Source organism: Ictalurus punctatus, chromosome 13 (assembly GCF_001660625.3).
Source record: "Ictalurus punctatus breed USDA103 chromosome 13, Coco_2.0, whole genome shotgun sequence".
NCBI classification, from domain to species: Eukaryota; Metazoa; Chordata; class Actinopteri; order Siluriformes; family Ictaluridae; genus Ictalurus; species Ictalurus punctatus.
In genome coordinates, this window is record NC_030428.2 from 5,328,329 (window position 1) to 5,347,999 (window position 19,671).

A 19,671-nucleotide genomic window follows, 5' to 3' on the forward strand; every position below is an offset into this window, starting at 1 on the left:
AATCTCTAGACGGAGATTCACTTACGTGCCTTCGTCTTTCCTTTAAGCTAGAGCATTCGAAGCTAAGACCACCAGGTTGAGAGACAGTAATCAGAGCCAACTGTGAAATGCTCATGAGGATGCCTTCCAGAAAGTTCTGGCCCCAGTTTCAGCTCACTACCTTGACTGTTTTACACCTAATCCAAACCCATTTTCTATAGAGTCGTCTTCCTTGTTCATGTTTATTTTGATCTTTGTGCTTGCTGTTTTCAGTCTGCTTACAAAGTATAACACTAGTCACAACCTCTTCTCCTTTAATGTTCTTTTCTTTTCTGTATGCACAAAAAGTCAGTGGTGCTGGGTCTGTGAGTTGTCTATCATCTTATGCATGTCATGACATTTCTTTTAATAGATTGCTAGAGAATAAAAAAAAACATAGCATGATAAATAGCTTTTGTGACAGATGAGGCCTTCAGACTATGGCCTCACAGTGAGGTTCATGCAGTGGATTTTTTAGTAGTCTTTGAAAGCAGTAACAAACTGTTGCATGACTAAAACAGAACACAACACTCCTGATCTGCTATGACTACATCAGTCAAGATACTCAAAGCCAAGAGCTTTTGGAAACCATTTGCTTGCCACATAGGAATGATCAAATGATGATGTGCCTTTTACATGCGCATTATTGATTTAGTCCTCCATTTCATAAAATATGTAACTCGAGGTTCTTGAGCTCAGCTCTGTGTGTGCTTCTGGGATGTTTCTCCAGTTTGTTTGGAGAGCAAGGCTATTCGGACAGTAAGATCTCTGTTGCCTAGACAAAGCCAGTGTTTGCCTGCTGAGAAGTTGTCTTGGCAAGAGTAGGATTTGTCCCCAATCACTATGTCATGCTGTCACTTTTTTAGCCCATTATTAGAAAGAAAGCAACATGGTAACTGCACTTAATGGCGTATCCACAAAACCACAACATCTAGATGACCTTCCAGCATGCTGATCAATGGCAATCATCTGACTTGTTCAGGCCAGATAGATTTGGATGGATGCCAGGAAATACTTTTGATACAAAGAATGAAATAAACAGCACATTAAGAAAAAAGCAAAGGCAGCAAACTGTGATTTTTTGTTGTTGTTGCTATTATAGAACCTATAGATCCTTTTAATATATGACATTATACATGCTTTTAAGATGACTCTGATTATTCAGCTACCATGTCAGGCTTTTGTTTTGCAGTGTTTCACTCAACGTTCTAGCCACTGAATGTAGAACATTGCGGTCTCTCATTCAAGTTGTTTTGCCTGCTATTAAACCTCATCTTGTGTGCTCTCAGTTGTTTTGAATGACCTCTGCAACACCCCATGTTGTAATGTCTCCCCCTTACATTTTCACCTATTGAAAGTTGGAGGAGGTCTGATGACTTATCAAGATTACAGACTACAGGTGCCATTAAGCTGATGAGAATAAATTAGCAAAGCAAAGCTGGTCTGCTTCGTTTTACAGCGACATTGTGCAGAGTGTTTTGACCTTGGCGCTCCCAGAGGTGTTCTTTTTGAGACGGTCTTGCAAATGTAAGGTTTCGGAATTATCTACTGTGTCATGCGATACAGAGAATTATTTGCAATACTAAGTATGCAGACAACAAATTCAGTAGAAACAGAGGGTGAACATTTTGCTTATGTGCCTAAACATGATGCCATTTTGTGTACATAATTAGAAATCATTTTTTATAATAATGTTATAATGCTAAAACCCTAAAGTGTGATGTAAGAAAGTTGTAAGAAAGTTCGGAACCCTAGCGTTTCCATCATTCTGCTAGTGAGGCATATACAAATGTACATGCACTTTTTTTCCTTTGAATTATTTAAGTCACTATAATGACCACTAATGACCATTTATTGGAAACTACCATTTGATATCAAACACTACAATGCTTTATTTTTGAAAAGCAGTTGCATGCTGAGTTACTAATATTGTTTTGACTCGAGAGAAAGGAAAAGAACAATCATGATTTGTGCAATTTTGTGGATTTCTATAACTAGACACTGGCCCAGAACCATTTTGATATCAAGCTACTGTCTGTGACAAGTACACTTGTTTCTTCCCACAAGTGCTGTTTCATGTTAGCTGCCAATAAACCAATATCTGAATGTCAAATAAGTGACAAAATTGATATTTGTGCAGAACAACCAAGCAAGAACAAAAACAATTTCTACCTCAACCAAACACACAGCATGTCTCACACATGTCAGAATCCATATTTTTGTTACCAAGCCACCAACGCTGAGCTTTCCAGAATGGGGGAGCGTGTAATTGAGAAAACAAAGTGCATTTTAGAGCATTTTGTTTTTGGGAAACAGCAGGGGTCTGTGTGTGTGGGTTGGGAGGTTTGCCAGGGTGGAGGCCTGCAGTTATTCACCCATGCTGAAAAGCTTTATTTTTCAACAATGTTCCGCGATAACCCAGGCCCACCACAGATCTTGCTTCTGCTCACACTCACTGACCTATAGGAGCAATATGACAGTTCTGTTACACATTACAAATATATCATTGGAAACATGAAGATTCAATTAAGTCTCACATATTCTCAAAGTTTACAAAACAAACATTTTAAATATCGTTCAATGTAACCTTTCTGTCAGTGAATAGCACACATTTATAGGAATGCTTCACTGAGAATAAACCCTAAAGGGAAAGTCTGATATTTAAAGCATTCCTAGCTGATTGTTTTACACACAGTACCCTGTGAAAGTATTGGAACAGCAAGGCAGGTTCGTTTGTTTTTGCTATGCACTGAAGACATTTGGGTTTGACAGGAATAGGAGATGATAGATCAGAATTTCTGATTTCATTTCATCATTTATATCTAGATGTGTTAAACAGCTTAGAACATGGCACCTTTTTTCAAGACACCCAATTTTGGGGTGACCAAAAGTATTGGAGCAAATAGTCTTACAGTAAATAGCACTTAATATTTGATTGTGTATCTCTTCCTTGCAAAAACTACAATTACTTTTTTGCGATGCTTTTCCGGGCTTTTGCAGTGGCTTGTTTCAGTTGTTGTTTGTTTTGTGGAGTTTCTCCATTCGGAAGTGAAATGCTGCTCGATTGGGTTAAGGTCTGGTGAATGACTTGGCCAGCCTAAATGCTTCAAGTTTTCCCCCCTGATGAAGTCCTTTGATGAGTTAGAAGTGTGTTTTGGATCATTGTCTTGCTGCATGAGAAATTCCTCCCAATTAGATTGGATGCATTTCTCTATAAATTGGCAGACAGAATATTTTTGTAGATTTCTGAATTCGTTGTGCTGCTACCATCAGGAGTTACAACATTTATAAAGATAGTGAGGCTGTTCCAGAAGCAGTCGTGCAAGCCCAAGCCATGACACTACCTCCACCATGCTTGATTGATGTTTTAGATCATGAGCAGATCCTTTCTTTATTCACACTTTGGCCTTTCCTTCACTTTGGTAGAGGTTAATCTTGGCTCTAGAAATTTTGTGGTTTCATCTCTGTTTTTCTTTGCAAATTCCTATTTGGCTTTCTTATTCTTACTGCTGATGAGTGGTTTGCATCTTGTGGTATAGCCTCTGTATTTCTGCTCCTAAAATTCTTCTTTGAATGCTGGATTGTGATACCCCTGCCTGGTGGAAGTTGTTGGTGATGTCACTGACTGTTGTTTTTATGCTTTTCTTCTATGCTCTCACAATGTTTCTGTCAACTGCTGTTCTTTTCCTTGGCCGACCTGTTTGAGATCTGGTTGTCAGTAATCTAGTGGTTTATATATTTTTCATGACATTCTAAATTGTTGCCCAATGTGTGTGCAATGGCTCTGATTTTTTCCTCGTTTCTCAGCTTCAAAATGGTTTGTTTTTCCTCCTATAGACAGATCTCTGGTCTTCATGTTGGTTTATCCTTTAAAAAAAAAAAAAAAAAATTACGCAGTCTTCAAAGGCAAAATCTAGGGCTCAAAACAAGTGTAGAGATTCACAGCTATTAATTATTTAAACAATCAATTAACAGGGAACACCTAGGCAGCAATAAACATCTGTCAGTCATGTGTTTTTATTTTTGATCACTTGAAAATTGAATCATATGGAGTGAATGTGACCAATGCATGTAGTATTAATGGGATCCAATTACATTTTAAAATCTTGATGTTGGTGCTGACAGGAAGCCTGTCATGCTATGCTAGACTCTATTAGATGTCTATATGTTTATCATCTTTGTATTAGTATATATGATTGCATTAGTATTTCTTTCTTTTTTGAAATTTTATCTTTGCTTTATGTTAAATCATATTGCAGCTGACAGCAAAGAAAAAACACACTTAAAGGCAAGGTTTTGTGTTTAAAGGTGGTGGTCTAGATGACATTGAAAAACATTTCTACTCAAGGAAAATCTGTCAATCTCGGCGGTATGAACTAGTCATAAAACAGGGCATTTTAATAATCTGAACGGGCCTCTCAGAAAATCACTCTGAATACAGAGAGCTTTCCCTGAATCAATACTGACATACCTTTTGAACTTTTGAAACAAATTTACAACTCCAATTCTGAAAAAGTTGAGACAGTATGGAAAATGCAAAAAACAAACAAACAAAAAGAGTAATATGAAAATTCAATTCACTCTGTACTATATTGAAAATACATTATTAACACATTATTTGATGTTTTACTTTGTGAATTTAATTTATTTTTGAAACTATGCACTCATTTCAAATCTGATGACTGCAACACACTCCAAAAAAGATGGGACAGGCGACTGTTTACCACTGTGTAACATCACCTTTTCTTTTAATAACACTTATTAAGTGTTATTAACCTTATTAAGGCACTGAAGACACCAGTTGGTTAAGTTTTGCAAGCGGAATGTTTTCCCATTCATCCATTTATTCAGCTGTGCAACTGTACAGGGCCGTCATTGCCTTATTTTGCACTTCATAATGCGCCACACATTCTCAACCGGAGACAGGTCAGGACTGCAGACAGGCCATGCTAGCACCCGCACTCTCTGCTTACGCAACCATGTGCTTGTAATCCAGGCAGAATGTGGTTTGGCGTTGTTCTGCTCTGGATGGCGGCATATGTTGCTCCAAAATGTGTACATATCTTTCTGCATTAATGATGCCCTCACAGATGTGCAAGTTACCCATGCCATGGGCACTGACACACCCCCATTTTATGACAGATGCTTGCTTTTGGACCTGACTGATAACAACTTGGATGGTCCTTTTCCTCTTTGGTCCAGAGAACACGGCGGCTGTTTTGAAAAAACTATTTGAAATGTCGACTCGTCGGATCACAAAACACAATTCCACTGTGCTTCTGTCCATCTCAGATGAGACCGAGCCCAGAGAAGTCAGCGGCACTTCTGAACAGTGTTGATGTATGGCTTCTGCTTTGCATAGTAAAGCCTTAACTTGCATCTGTGGATGCAGCGGCGAATGGTGTTGACAAAGGTTTATCAAAGTATTCCCGAGCCCATATCCATTACAGAGCCCATATCCATTACAGAGCCCATATCCATTACAGACTCATGACGGTTTTTAAGACAGTGACATCTGAGGGATCGGAGATCACATGCATTCAGAAGTGCTTTTCGGCCTTGCCCTTTACGCACCGAGATTTCTCATTGGATTCCTTGAATCTTTTAACTATATTGTGCACTATAGAAGGTGAAATACCCCAAATCCTACTGATTTCTCTTTTGGGAATGATTGGGGAGCCATCCTTGCTCTTGAAGGACTAGGCCTTTTTTGAAGGCTCCTTATATACTATGATTAGACGATTGCCTCACTTGTTTCACATCACCTTCTTATTTCAACTTGTCACATCACTATTAGTCCTAAATTGCCCTGTCCCAAACTTTTTGGAACATGCTGCATGCATAAATTTCAAAGTAAACGTTTACCTTCAAAAAACTATGTAGTTGATTAGGTAAAACATCAAATACCCTGTGTTTATATGTTTTTTTTTTGTTGTTTGTTTAAATTCACGTCCAAGTACATTTACAAATCACTCCTCTTTGTTTTTATTTTCCATACTGTCCCAAGTTTTTCAGAATCGGGGTTGTATATTCTTGATTCTGTGTGTTTTGGCAAATACTATGTAATCTGGTAAAACTGTTATAGAGGAAAAATAAATTTGATCAAATGCAGATTAAGTGTTTTGATGTCTCATATTTACTTTTCACAATCAGGGTAGAGGTTTAAAAAAAAAAAAAACAGTGTCATGGAGAAAACAACACAGCTCGTAAAAATCCACATAACTATCTTTACGATATGGTTAATAGATCCTCTATGAAGGATCTGGAAAAGGTACAAAATCGTTCAAGCGTTTAGTCTAGAAAGTGTTTTTCTTCGTCTGGCCTCACACTCAGCCTAAGCAGAGCTCGAACCATCAACAGCAGAGATCGAATCGCGTGGCAGTGCAGAAGAAGGTGGTTGTTATTTCAGTGATGTAATGATGGAATTATACCTGAAGCTTTATGAAGAGTGAAGTGGAGGATAACTGAACCACAGGATAAGCCAAACGTATTGCTTTTTTTATGCTCCTTCCTGGAAAACTTGTAGTTTGAAGTTAAAGCCTGCTATATGTGATGACCTTCGTCTGAACATCACTCTTTCACCGGTTTGAATCCTTTTAAATCTTTATTTGTGTTTTGGATGTATGAGATGAACATTCTGGTAAAGGCTTAAGATAAATTACTGTACTGGAAGAAAAATGAGGCAATTTGCAGTCAGAATGGCATAAAATGTCCACTCGTCTAATTTGTTAAAGCTGCCATGACAAAAAAAAAATCTCCTAAATACATAATTATGACACTAGAGAACATATTTGACATCTTCATTATATAAAAACATGATCTAAAATGTGCAATCGGACTCAAGATTAAAAACTATTATTTTGACATTTACATGGAAGTGAAAAGACCTCATGGTTGAACATCCATGGCCAAGGAAAAGGCAACTTTAGCTCAGTCATCATCTATTTCTATCCAATCTACCCGTGTCAAGCTACAGCGTGGGTGGAAGAAATTCAGAAATGTCACTGTGGTTCACAGTTCAAGCTGATGATGACTTTGTGACCTAGCGGGAAGCCAAAACATCCACTTGCAAAATCTACGCTCCAGCCACTGCCTCTGGAACAACATACCGGTTAATTTGCACCATCTGCTGGTGTTTGACTTGTGTGATAAACATATCCTGTTGTGGTAGCTGAGAAGTGGAAGTACTCCACTTTTTAACAGATGTGAGAGTCTTTAGAGCTACTAGCTACACTGCCTCAATAAATTACATTTTTGTGGCTTTCCAAGACCACACAAATATTGAAATAATCAAGCCCTTCACAGAAACATTCAAATGTATACATTCTGAGTTGGCTCTTCCTAGGTGCAATGGACCTCAATTATGGCTCAGTTATGTGAAGCCAGAACACAGAGGAATCTCAAACATCTCTCAAGAATTAACCAAACGGAAATGCTCTCTCACAGTAACATCCTCCTGGTGAAGTGCTACAAAGTAGCTGGCATGTCACTGAGTGGATGTGTACCTGATGTGCAGTTCTATCTTCAGTCTTGACGCCATAATAGTAACCACTTAGCATCTGCAATAAATCATTACAATGAGTTACTTGTGATAATATTGATAACACGGCGGTACCGTATACAGCTGCTTTGTTTGAAACGAACATAAATGTTGTTGTTTACGAAAAATAAGAACATTGTTTTATGAGAAAAATTTCAGATTTCAGGTATTCACTGATTATTAATGAAATAATAATTAATGGGCATGACGAGTGTCGTTTATTTTGTTGATTTGTTAAACAAACACATTAGTGACATCTGGTGGAATGCTTTTCTAGTGAACATGCGTTAAGTCTTTTCCATTTTAAATAAACGAGCTTATGTCAGATTTGTCACAAGAAAAATATGAAGGTACAACTCCTTTTGAATTACAGTATAAAAGTGTACCTAATGACCCTTCGTATTGCTTTCAAGCTGTATGTGTACTACTGCTATGGCTCATCTCACCCTCCTGACCTGCCTGATTCATCCTGATACTTCTGCTTGGTTCCATATGGATACTCTAAAAATATGCACACCAAAAACTGTTTGTGCCCAAGATGCCCCCTCGCTTCAGCAGGTCATCTGATTACTGTAGTTCTGTACCCTGGAACTACTGCTTGTGCTTATCCCTGGACTCACAATATGCTCATCCCGAACATATGCAACACACTCAGTACTGATTGACTTTACTCTTCTACACCTGTAAAGTGTAATGATTTAGAATCACACTAGCCTCTGTCACCCATAAGAGGATGCGTTTGAGTCTGGTTCCTTTCATATTGTTGAGTATATATTGAGTATTTCCTCAACATGTGTTCCTGTGGCTTGCTCAATATGGATTGAAATCTATATCCATGTTTCTGTAAAGCTACTTTGTGATAATCTATTGCGAAAGGTCTATACAAATATAATTCAATAGCCTCTCATAGATGGTCAAAGCTCTGGTTTACATTCACTCTAATTGGTTTTGCTTCCTCTGAACCATTCCCTAAAAAGAGGCTTTGTTGGCTGGCCCAAGGAAAAGTCCATGTACAATAAAATGGCCATCACTAATACAAGATCCTGCAAAACCAGCTGCAGTTGAAATGTGAACATTTATTAGTCCTTTTTTTTGGAGAATGATTGACGTATATAGAGTGTGAGTCACTTTTCTGTAGTATTACAGAACACAGAGCCATGTTGAATCTAAAATATACTGACACTGGGTCACTGCCACTTACATCAAACTGCCCAGATAATAGCGACACAGCACCATAAACTCCTTCCAAGGGATCATCTAACATTTATGAATGATGAGTCTTTAAATCAGACTTTCATTGTTTGAGTTGCTATGGCGTGTGTTGAGGAATGAAAAGGCTTTAGAGAGCATAAGCTTCTATGTGAGCTCCCATCCCATAAGATATACTGTAAATCATAACGTATTCCTTTGGGAGCACTTCACATCAGAAATCAGACCATGTTACCAAAGTGTGAAGCATAGAAACATAGATCTATGCATCTATATGTCTTTATCAGAGTTGGCTTCAGTTTTCAACCATTTAGTTACATCGGTAAAGTCAGGGTATAGAACTCACTCACACAGGGTATAACAAAGTAATTTGGAATAACAAAAATAATTTAAAACATCCCTTTATTCAATGCCAATGTAATCATGTTACAATGTTTTATAAATAATTCTCTAAAATCTCTTGTTTAAGTTTCTGTTGTGGTGCCTCAATCATTTCTGCAGCACACAAAGGAACTCACATTTGTTATGTTCTAATCGGAAAGGCTATGTGAGAGTCTCGCACCATATGGAAGCAATGGACTGTGCTTTGTGTAACTGCTGGGTCTGCTTCATTAAATGTAGTATTTTAAGATCCCCACAGCTCTGTTTGCCATTTCCCGTGGCCATTCAGCCTGAACTCACATCGTGTGTGATACAGAGATTTTTGTGTTCTAAAATGAAAATCATTTTATTATTATCATGCTGTAATCTACTCGTTTATCAGCAATCTATTCTTAGGCAACAGTGGTGCAAGGACAGTAAAATGTATTATGAAAAGATATTATGCCTATGAAATTATGACTATAATAATAATAAAAACAAGCCAATGGATTGCAAATAAAATATAATTTTCTTATTTTCTTCATAGAAGTACAAAAGGTAAAATGAGCTTTGAAGGTTTTCCTCTCAGCTGTTTTCTTTTCCTGAAGCAGAAAGGCTTATGATGTGGATTTCCGCTCAAACCACACTGAAATTGGCCTCTGGACACTGGACAGGACCGCACACAACAGTGTCAACACATTTAGATCTTGTGCCAGCTGTGTACACACTCATCCATTACATTCATATAAGGTACTCTACTGAAACCTACACACAGACAAATACACATACAATGTGCCTGTTCTGCATACTAGCATTGAAACGAAATCTGCAATGCATAGATCCCCTCTCTTTCATTTTTTTCCTTCACATTGCACTCTTCAAAACTTTCTTACAGCTCCCTGCTCGTGTGCCCAAAGGCACTGATTATAGGGACGCATGTCTTTGAAGAATTTCCTAGAGAAACACTGCCTCTGACTACTTTAATCATGGCAGTCCAATTAAACCATTAACAAGATGACTATAATAGACTGTTGGCTTGACTGAAAGGATATCACAGGCAGAATACCCGTAAAAGCATACAAACCTGTCTGGAGGGCATATTATACAGTGGAAAATGTCAAAACGTACTCACTTAGCATTATAACTTCAAATATTTATAGCTCCCGCCCCATTCCAAAGATTTTATAATATATTCATGGGGAAAAAATGATATACTGCATATACATTTCTGAAAAAGTTAATGCTGGCTATGATGTATATATATTATGTATATATAATGGTGTAAAAAAAACAAACGTTGAGTGAACAACAGTTCTGTGGGCCTTCTTGATAAAAGAGGTTAAAGCCAAATGACCAGACGGATTCGAGATGCCAGGAAGGATATACTAATTCATATAATCACTCTTTACAACTGAGGTGAGTAGAAAAGCATCTCAGCATGCACAAAATAATTAACCTTGTGGTAGATGAGCTACAACAGCAGAAGACCACATCAGGTTCCACTCAGAATCTGGGGATATCACAGGCACAGGCTCACCCAAACTGGACAGGTAAAGATTAAATAATAATAATAATAATAATAATAATAATAATAATAATAATAATAATAATAATAATAATAATAAATATGTACATATATATATTTCACCAGTGTTCTACTGTTCAGTTTCAATGAGTCTGTGCCCATGATAGCCTCAAATTTCTGGTCTTGGCTGACAGGAGTGGAACCTGATGAGATCAACAGTTTCTGAAATAATCAAACCAGTCCATCTGGCACAAACAACCATGCCACAGTTATCAAGTCACAGAGATCACACTTTTTCCCCATGCTGATGTTTGATGTGAACATTAACTGAAGCTCTTGACCTGTAGCTGCTGCCACACTGCCATGCTGCCATGCTGATAACTGCATGAATGTTCAGTTGGACAGGTGTTCCTAATATAATGGACAGTGAGCTTGTACAAGAAAGGAAAACAGCAGCAGTTCATGGCAGAAACATTGTGAGAGCTGTGAAAAACCCCCCCAAAACAACAGTCAGAGACATGACCAATAACTCTGACAGGGCAGAGGTGAAGGTATCACAATCCACTGTTCAAAGAACACTTCAAGAGCAGAAATATTGAGACCATACCAGAAGATGCAAGCCACTCATGAGCAGTAAGAATCAGAAAGCCAAATTGGAATTTGCAAAGAAATATAGAGATGAGCCACAAAAGGTCTGGAGCCAAGATTAACCTCTACCAAAGTGATGGAAAGGTCAAAGTGTGGAGAAAGAAAGGAACTGCTCATGATCCAAAACAGACAAGCTCATCAGTCAAGCATGGTGGAGGTAGTGTAATGGCTTGGGCTTGCATGACTGCTTCTGGAACAGCCTCACTAACCGTTATTGATGATGTAACTCCTTATGGTAGCAGCAGACTAAATTCAGAAGTCTACAGAAACATTATGTCTGTCGATTTACAGAGAAATACATCCAATCTAATTTGGAAAAATTTCATCATGCAGCAAGACAATGATCCAAAACACACTACCAACACAACAAAGGACTTCATCAGGGGAAAAACATTGAGGGTTTTAGACTGGCCAAGTCAATCACCAGACCTTAACCCAATTGAACAGCATTTTACCTCCTGAAGAGGAGACTGAAGGGAGCAACCCCACAAAACAAATATCAACTGATTGAAGCTGCAGTACAAGCCTGGAAAAGCATCACAAATGAAAAATGCAACAGTCGGTGATCAACGGATTGCTGGCTTGGTGCAGTTATTGCAAGCAAAAGATACACAACTTACAAACATGGCACCTTTGGAGGCAGACCAACCAATTTTTTGGTTAGCAAATATACTGGAACAGATAGTTAATATACTTTAAAAATGTTCCAGTATATGTTCCAGTATATTTGCTCACTGAATAACACCAAAGGTGCCATTTTTGTAAGTTGTTTAACACATCTAGAAATTCATCTCATTCATCTTTTGATCTCAAACCCAAATGTCTACAGTGTCTAGCAAAAACTAAATAATTGGCCTTGCCATTCTAAAATGTACATGTACAGTCATGTGAAAAAAAAATAAGCACATCTGATGGAAATTGTCACTTTTTTTAAATTTTATTTTATTAAAACAAAAATATTAGGACAAGCAAACATTTGATCATCTTTGAAACAGATTTTTTCAATCATTTATTCAACAGAAATATCAATAGATGTGATATTCTTCTGTGAAAAAACTAAGTATACCCTGGGCCTCAGAAGCTAGTATTGCCTCCTTTAGTAGAAATACATTCTTATAGGTGTTTTGCATAATTGTCCATTAGTCTCTGACATCGGTTTGGTGGAATTTTTGACCACTATTTGACCATGCGATATTCTTTCAGCTTCAAGATGTTTGAAGGTTTTCTTGCACGTATTGCCCATTTCAAATCCCCCCACAACATTTCAATGGGATTCAAATCCGGGCTTTGACTAGGCCATTCCATAACCCTCCACATCTTTTTTTGAGCCATTCCTTGTTGGACTTGTTAATGTGCTTAGGATCATTATCCTGTTCAACGTTTGGACAGATGGCCTCACATTATCTTCAAGTACCTTTTGATATGATGCAGAATTCATGGTTGAATAAATGAATGCAAGCTGTCCAGTCCCTGAGGCTGAATTTGCAGTCCTGGACAAATTGGCAGTCGTTTGAAATCTGCACCATTTGTTGATGATTTTCCTTACAGTGGAGTGATGTTTTTCAAATTATTTGGAGATCTTTTTAAATCCCTTGCCAGACTCACAGGCATCCACAACCTCTCTATCTGGGAACACCAGATAGTAGATATAAGAGGCGTATAAATAAGACAGGTTCCACCAGCACTCCCTAAGCAGGTTCTAATCACTGGAACCCAATCTTGTCCATTTTTTGTTAATTTAAATTGTGAAAATTACTACACAATGTAAATTTTATGTGTCATTTGATAGAGTGTGTCACCTTTATTAATAGGCACTGTTTCAACGAGGATCAAATGTTTGCTTGTCCAAACGTGAAAAAAACAAACAAACAAAAAAACACAACAATTTCCATGGGGTGTATGTATTTTTTTTTTTTTTTTACATGACTGTACAAATAGATGACAAAAGAAAAAACAAAAAGTTATGTTAAAAAGTAAAGGTGTTGGGCCACCACAAGCCACCAGATCAGCTTCACTGCACATTGGCATCAATTTCACAAGTCTTTGTAACTTTGTTGGAGCATTGAACACCATTCATCCAAAAGATATTCCCTTGGTTGGTGTTTTGATGATGACGGTGGGGAGCTCTTTCTAACCCGCTGCTCCAAAATCTACCAGAAGTATGCGGTTGGTTTGAGATCACAGCCGTTTCTTGTTAGAAGCAGGGTAAGCATTCGCTCAGGGCCCCAAAAACCACCAGGGGACCCCGTAATTTTTAATAGAGATATGCAAAAAAGCAACATTTGTCATTTGGCAAAAAGGTTTATGTAAAAGAAAGTCACAGGGGTTTTCCTTTTGGTATGAGAAAAATAGAAACTGCAATTTATATAACTAAATTTGACAACTAATATAACTAAAGTCAGAAGATCACGAAGAAGCAATGATCATAAGAAGAGGAGAGAAATGAAGAGGAGAAATTAAGCCACAATGCTGGTAAACAATATATAGCTTATGTATGAGGTACAAGGCAATTATGTTATACCTGAGGTAGAGCACACAAATTGAATCAATCAACAATCAACTGAATGTTGGTACCCCTTATAAATACATTACTATTTGCAGCCATTGTAATTAGCATTGTTATAGTGTGTGTGTGTGATGCACACCAGTCGGTTATTGAAGGAGAGTGTCGAAGAGTTAGGAATATGATTGATGGTATGTGTGCTTGTCAAGCTTTTTAGTTTGCATGGTTTGGGATGGAGTGACGTGGTCGTGGTGTGAATTTGGTCCCAGGGTAACTCTAACTGATAACCCTTGCTCAGGGACCTAAATCATCCCAGCAAAATGACCCCACACCATGAGACAGCCATTAGCGTTTACTTTGTCACACACCTGTATGAATATATTTTCATTTTTCATTTCTAGGGCCCTCTTTTAGATCTTTCTTGTCTGCATTGATCACATGTATTACATTCCAGAGTAACAAAGTAGAAATGTAGACAAACAAAATACCTTTTAAAAAATAGGTACATTGATTACATGTACTGTACCATTCCTTCTTATTACCTTCGCTTTCATGGTCAGAATAACCATCCATAACCTGGAGACAAACAGGAACTTTACAGGCAGTCATTCATTATACGAATTGCTCACCTGACCCCGACATTTAAAAAATATAGTTCCAGATCTAGGCTGCTTGATGCCAAAAGTAGGGAGAGCCAATCATGCTACTAATGTGCTTGCTTAACTGAAACCATCCAGGATCATTTACAGCATTTACAAGGTAACATGCTCACAAATGGGATCCAGATGCACACTTGGGGTCTCAACACACAGAAACCTTTTATTTATGAGTGGAGGTGAGGGGTTACTTGCGCACCAGTGAAGTAGTCATCTCCATGCAGAACCCCGAAAGACAACGGGTCTGCACTATGACCCTGGGGAACGCGGCTGCCATTTTATGGGCTCAAATTGTGTTTCAGGGTAGTATGAACTTGTCACAGTCACTTCTGTATATTATTTATAGAAAGTTCAAAACATGTTGCCTACAGTTAACACGTTCACTTGTTGGGATTTCAGATGCTGTTTTGCTTAATGTCCTAAGGATGTTAAGGAGCTTATTGTACTGTTTATTTCTGGCATGCTATATTTATTAAGTTATAAATATAAATCAAAATGACCATGGATTTGATCAAAGAATTATTTTTTCTTGAAGGCACATCACAAATAAAGACATGTGAGAAAGCACAGAAGGTGGTCATTAAAGTGCTGGGTATGATAGCGAGTAGTTAAAATGGTAGCAAAGTAGTATTATAAAGAAGTATGAAACAGTGATGCATTATTAAGAACAGAAGGTTATGCACGCAACCGTACAGGGGTGACTTTTATCTTCATAATCTTCAAGTCCTCATTAGAACTCCAAGAACTCCATATGTTTTATGTTGAAATGCAAATTACCTCTTTCGTGTGATCAACAACATAAAAATGTTGCTATTTGACAGATGTTTCATTGATTTACTCACTTTTCTAAATGTTGCACAGCACTCACTGCACCATTTAGCTCAATAAAGTATTGCACCTAGTAATCAAACATGGGAACAAGTGGTATGTACAGAGTTCCTCTGGGGAAGGAATCCCACTACCACATGCTCAGGGGAAGAACAGTGGACAGAGTAAATGGCAGGGTTGCCAGGTTACGCCAGTTTAAAATACTCTAAGGCCACCAAGATCTAAGGCTCTAAAAAAAAATCCCATAAAGCTTTACGGACATGGGTAAAGAATTCCATCAAAAAATGTCAAAATGGTCTGTACAGCAAACTAAAAATGGTGCATACAGCAAAAAATATTGGATTTTAGTTTTGCCCTGGGACAGCCAAGAGTCCCTGGTTTGAATCATTGCATTTTTGTAGGGGACAACAACTCTAAAATATGTCTAAAATATGCAGTGGCCTCAGCATTCAATACTTGACAGGTGATCATTAAGTATTAAATTAAAATTACAATAGAAACATTTCTAACAAGTAGAGCACAATGCTAATGGCATTAGAGGAGATGCATCTTCTGCCAACAAGTCTAATCCTAAGGGTTGATAAGGGTGTATTCACACTAGGCGATCTGTACTGTGCCTGAGCACGTTTGACCACCAAAGTCCGGTTAGTTTGTCTATCGCTTCTGTACAGTTCTGGTTCAGATTGCTTGGGCACGGTTTAGTTGGACTCAGACATGGTATGCATCTAGTGTTATTGTTATCCGTGGCCGAGCACAAAACTCGTAACATGATGTCAATGATGCGACTGTCAGCTGCCTCAGTAAAAATCTTATGATACGTGCAGATTACTGAAAATCGCTGCGCTACATACTGTAAGTCATAAATCTATTAGGCAGTTTATTAGGCATGTGAGAGGGTTGTGTGTCACCATGCTCCAAATAACTCCAAATAAGCCACAATAATGATAGTTTATAGTTTATTTTTACAGTGCTTTACAGAAAAAATCATAAAAAAATAAGCGTTATTATTTTGTTTAAAGAGCTTATATTTTTCATTTAGTACTGCCCTTCAGATGCTAAATAAGATAGATACATGTCTCCCAGAAGACAAAATACTAACAATTTACACCGATCATCCTGTTCAAAAGTTTACATCCCCCTGGCTCTTAACGTATCGTGTTGCCTTCTTGACCATCAGTGAATGTTTGCACCTCATGTAATAGTTGCGTACAAGTCCCTCAGTTGTCCTCAGTGTGAAAAGATGGATCTCATCATCATATAGAGACTGTTGGAAAGGGCTCAAATATGATAATGAGTCTTTATTGGTCACATATACGTTACAGGACAGTGAAATTCTTTTTCTTCACATACCCCAGCATGTTAGGAAGCTGGGGTCAGAGCACAAGGTCAGCCATGACACAGCGCCCCATGGAGCAGAGAGAGTTAAGAGCCTTGCTCAAGGGCCCAACAGTGGCAGCATGGCAGTGCTCAGGCTTGAACCCCTGATCTTCCGATCAGTAACCCAGAGCTTAACCACCAATCCCCCACTTCCCCAGAATATGCTGGAAAAGCAAATAATGTGCAGGACCTGGACGATTTTTCTGAAGAACTGTTGACAGTTTACCTGCTCAGGGCAAACAAGGGACTCGTGGATCATCCAGGTAACACACACAGTATTAAGAATCAAGAGTATGTAAACTTTTGAACGGGGTAGATTTGTATTATTTAAAAAAAAAAAAAATTCAGCTATTATCTTGTCTTGTGGACTATATATTAACATCTGTTATGTGAAATAGCTCATTCAGGACAGTACTAAATAAATAGCAACATGGGATTTTTAGGATCTCTATTATTTTGTTAAGAGTATAAAGATTTACTTGATTCTGCAAGGCGTATGCAAACTTTTGGGCACAACTATATACCAACAATCAAAAAAAAAAAAAAATCAAAAGTCAAGTAAAAGCTAACCTAAAAAAGTATGTTTTGTTTCTTCAAAACAAAAAGCCACATTGTAATGATGCAAGTGTGCTTGCAGGCCCGGAACAATGTGATTGCAGGTCAGGGGAGTAGTGGGGAGGGGGGACCATTGTGCTTGGGCACGGTACAAGGCAACTGGGCCTAGTGTAAGTACACCCTAATTTGTATGCCTTTAACCATCATTCAACCATCTCAGACAGACAGACAAGCCAAAAACCTACTGCTGGAAGCATTAAAATCACTGATAACTAATGAAGTGAGGCCAGTACTGGATTAATACGTTCCCTGTGTTAAGTGTGAGAAGATGAGCTGCAATATTTTGAACACGCTGAAGGTGAGCCATGTCTGTATGAATAAGCTATGACTAAGTTGGTAAACAGGGCTTTACAGTAGCCCAACTTTAACAGTATGAACACACAAGTTATTTTTTTCAATGTCCTGAAATGGCAAGCTGCTTTTTACCCAACTTTTATTTGTTTAATGAATAAAAAGGACTGAGCAAGTTTTTCAACGTGCATAGAGGGGTCAAAGATAACACCTTCATTTCTAGAAAAAGGTTTAAGCAGCTAGACAGCAGCTAGACAGCAGCTAGACAGCAGCTAGACAGCAGCTAGACAGCAGCTAGACAGCAGCTAGACAGCAGCTAGACAGCAGCTAGACAGCAGCTAGACAGCAGCTAGACAGCAGCTAGACAGCAGCTAGACAGCAGCTAGACAGCAGCTAGACAGCAGCTAGACAGCAGCTAGACAGCAGCTAGACAGCAGCTAGACAGCAGCTAGACAGCAGCTAGACATGTCCTCAGGACCCACAGAAAGGATATCTGTTTCCCCCCCATTCAATTTATGAGACATCCAGTCATTAATGGCTACCAGGGCAATTTCTTTTGCAACCAGATAACACATAATGTTGTCTTGAGTGTTCATAACACATCCTAATAGTGCACCATCCAAAACAAACTCATAAACTGTGCTGACATTGATGATAAGAGGATCACAGAGGATGAGTACGACTCAACATTCTGATACTGCTTGTTGAGGACTGATCAAAGTTCACACTGTGCACTCCACGCTGAATGACATTTAATGGATCTCTTGACCTGTATTGAGTGTGCCTATGGAGTCACTTCCTTTACATAAATGAACTAACCTGTCTGTAGAGAATGTCACCCCTTAATGGTGGTCTCCACAGCACACACAGTTGAACAGTGACTCACTGGACACATGGTTGGGTTGGGGACATTTTCCTCTGCAAAAGCAGATAGACTGATAGCTTTATTAATATGCTTTAGGTTTGGCAACAGTGTCCACATCAGTTCCCAACACAGATATGGTGTGTTAATAACACGTATAACACGTGCAATTCACAGACCCAAAGTACAAAGGGAAAGCAACTTTATATCCACATCATCTATGAGTTTAAATGGTTAGCATTGCTTAGCACCAAGTCCTGATCCAAGGATTTGCAAAGATCCAAAGATTTATGTGCCCCTACCCACAAACTGTCAATTGTGCAGACAATGGATTAGGGTTAGCCTAGGGTTATGGGTAATCCTAACCCTTCCACATAGCCTTTAGAGTAGCCCCAGAAAGAAACGCTTCTAGGCAACTCTGCAAAAATGTGCTTGCATGCAATTATTGCATACATATAGCATGCAGTCTTAAAATTGTGCCTAACCTCTTGCGAACATGCCAGTATACTGAGGTCGCTGCAAAAGGCCAGACCTTAAGGTGTGTGGACTGCTGTGCCACAGTCAATGACCCATTTATATAGGGTGCATGCACTGAGGGCCCATTAACAACAGATGGAAACAATGGGCCTCATTTATCAATCTTTACTAAAAGATGTGTGTAAATTTTTTGTGTAAACCAAACTGAACAAAAATTTCTACACAAGTTCAGAGACACTGATTTTCTTTGTACTTGCATGTGTATGTTGATGAATGCCAATTACCTGTAAATGACAAAATGAGTGTAGGGCACAGCTGTTTTATATGTAGTAGTTTGTAGCCAACAAAACTCCATAACAGTTCAGCTGCACAGACAGCTGTGAGCATAAAACAGTAGATCAGGGTAAAGCCTATATATATATATATATATATATATATATATATATATATATATATATATATATATATATATATATGTTTTTTTGACTCAAAATGTATGATCAAAGTAAAGCCTGAAAAACAAATGGAAATTATTTTGAATGATTACCATGCCAATAAAAATATATTCATTAATATTATGTATTATTAAATAAGTGAGCTGAATCTAGCTAAAGTGTTTACATGTAGTGAGGTAGGGCATCAGAGGTAGGGCATCCATATATTTAAACACTGAGACTGTGTCTGAGTCCCGAACAGTAATTGGAAGACTGTTCCGTAACTGTGGGGCTTTGTAAGAGAAAGCTCTTCCCCCTGAAGTTTGCT

General features: G+C 38.2%; 1 long non-coding RNA gene across 1 annotated transcript; it reads right to left on the reverse strand.

Annotated features, from left to right (window-relative positions):
- Positions 1–2,562: 2,562 nt before the first annotated feature.
- Positions 2,563–19,272, reverse strand: LOC128634556 (uncharacterized). The gene is made up of 3 exons (XR_008397742.1): positions 19,194–19,272; positions 7,524–7,577; positions 2,563–3,885 (listed from the first exon to the last, which is right to left on the reverse strand). It is a non-coding gene; the product is annotated as an uncharacterized LOC128634556 (long non-coding RNA).
- Positions 19,273–19,671: the final 399 nt, after the last annotated feature.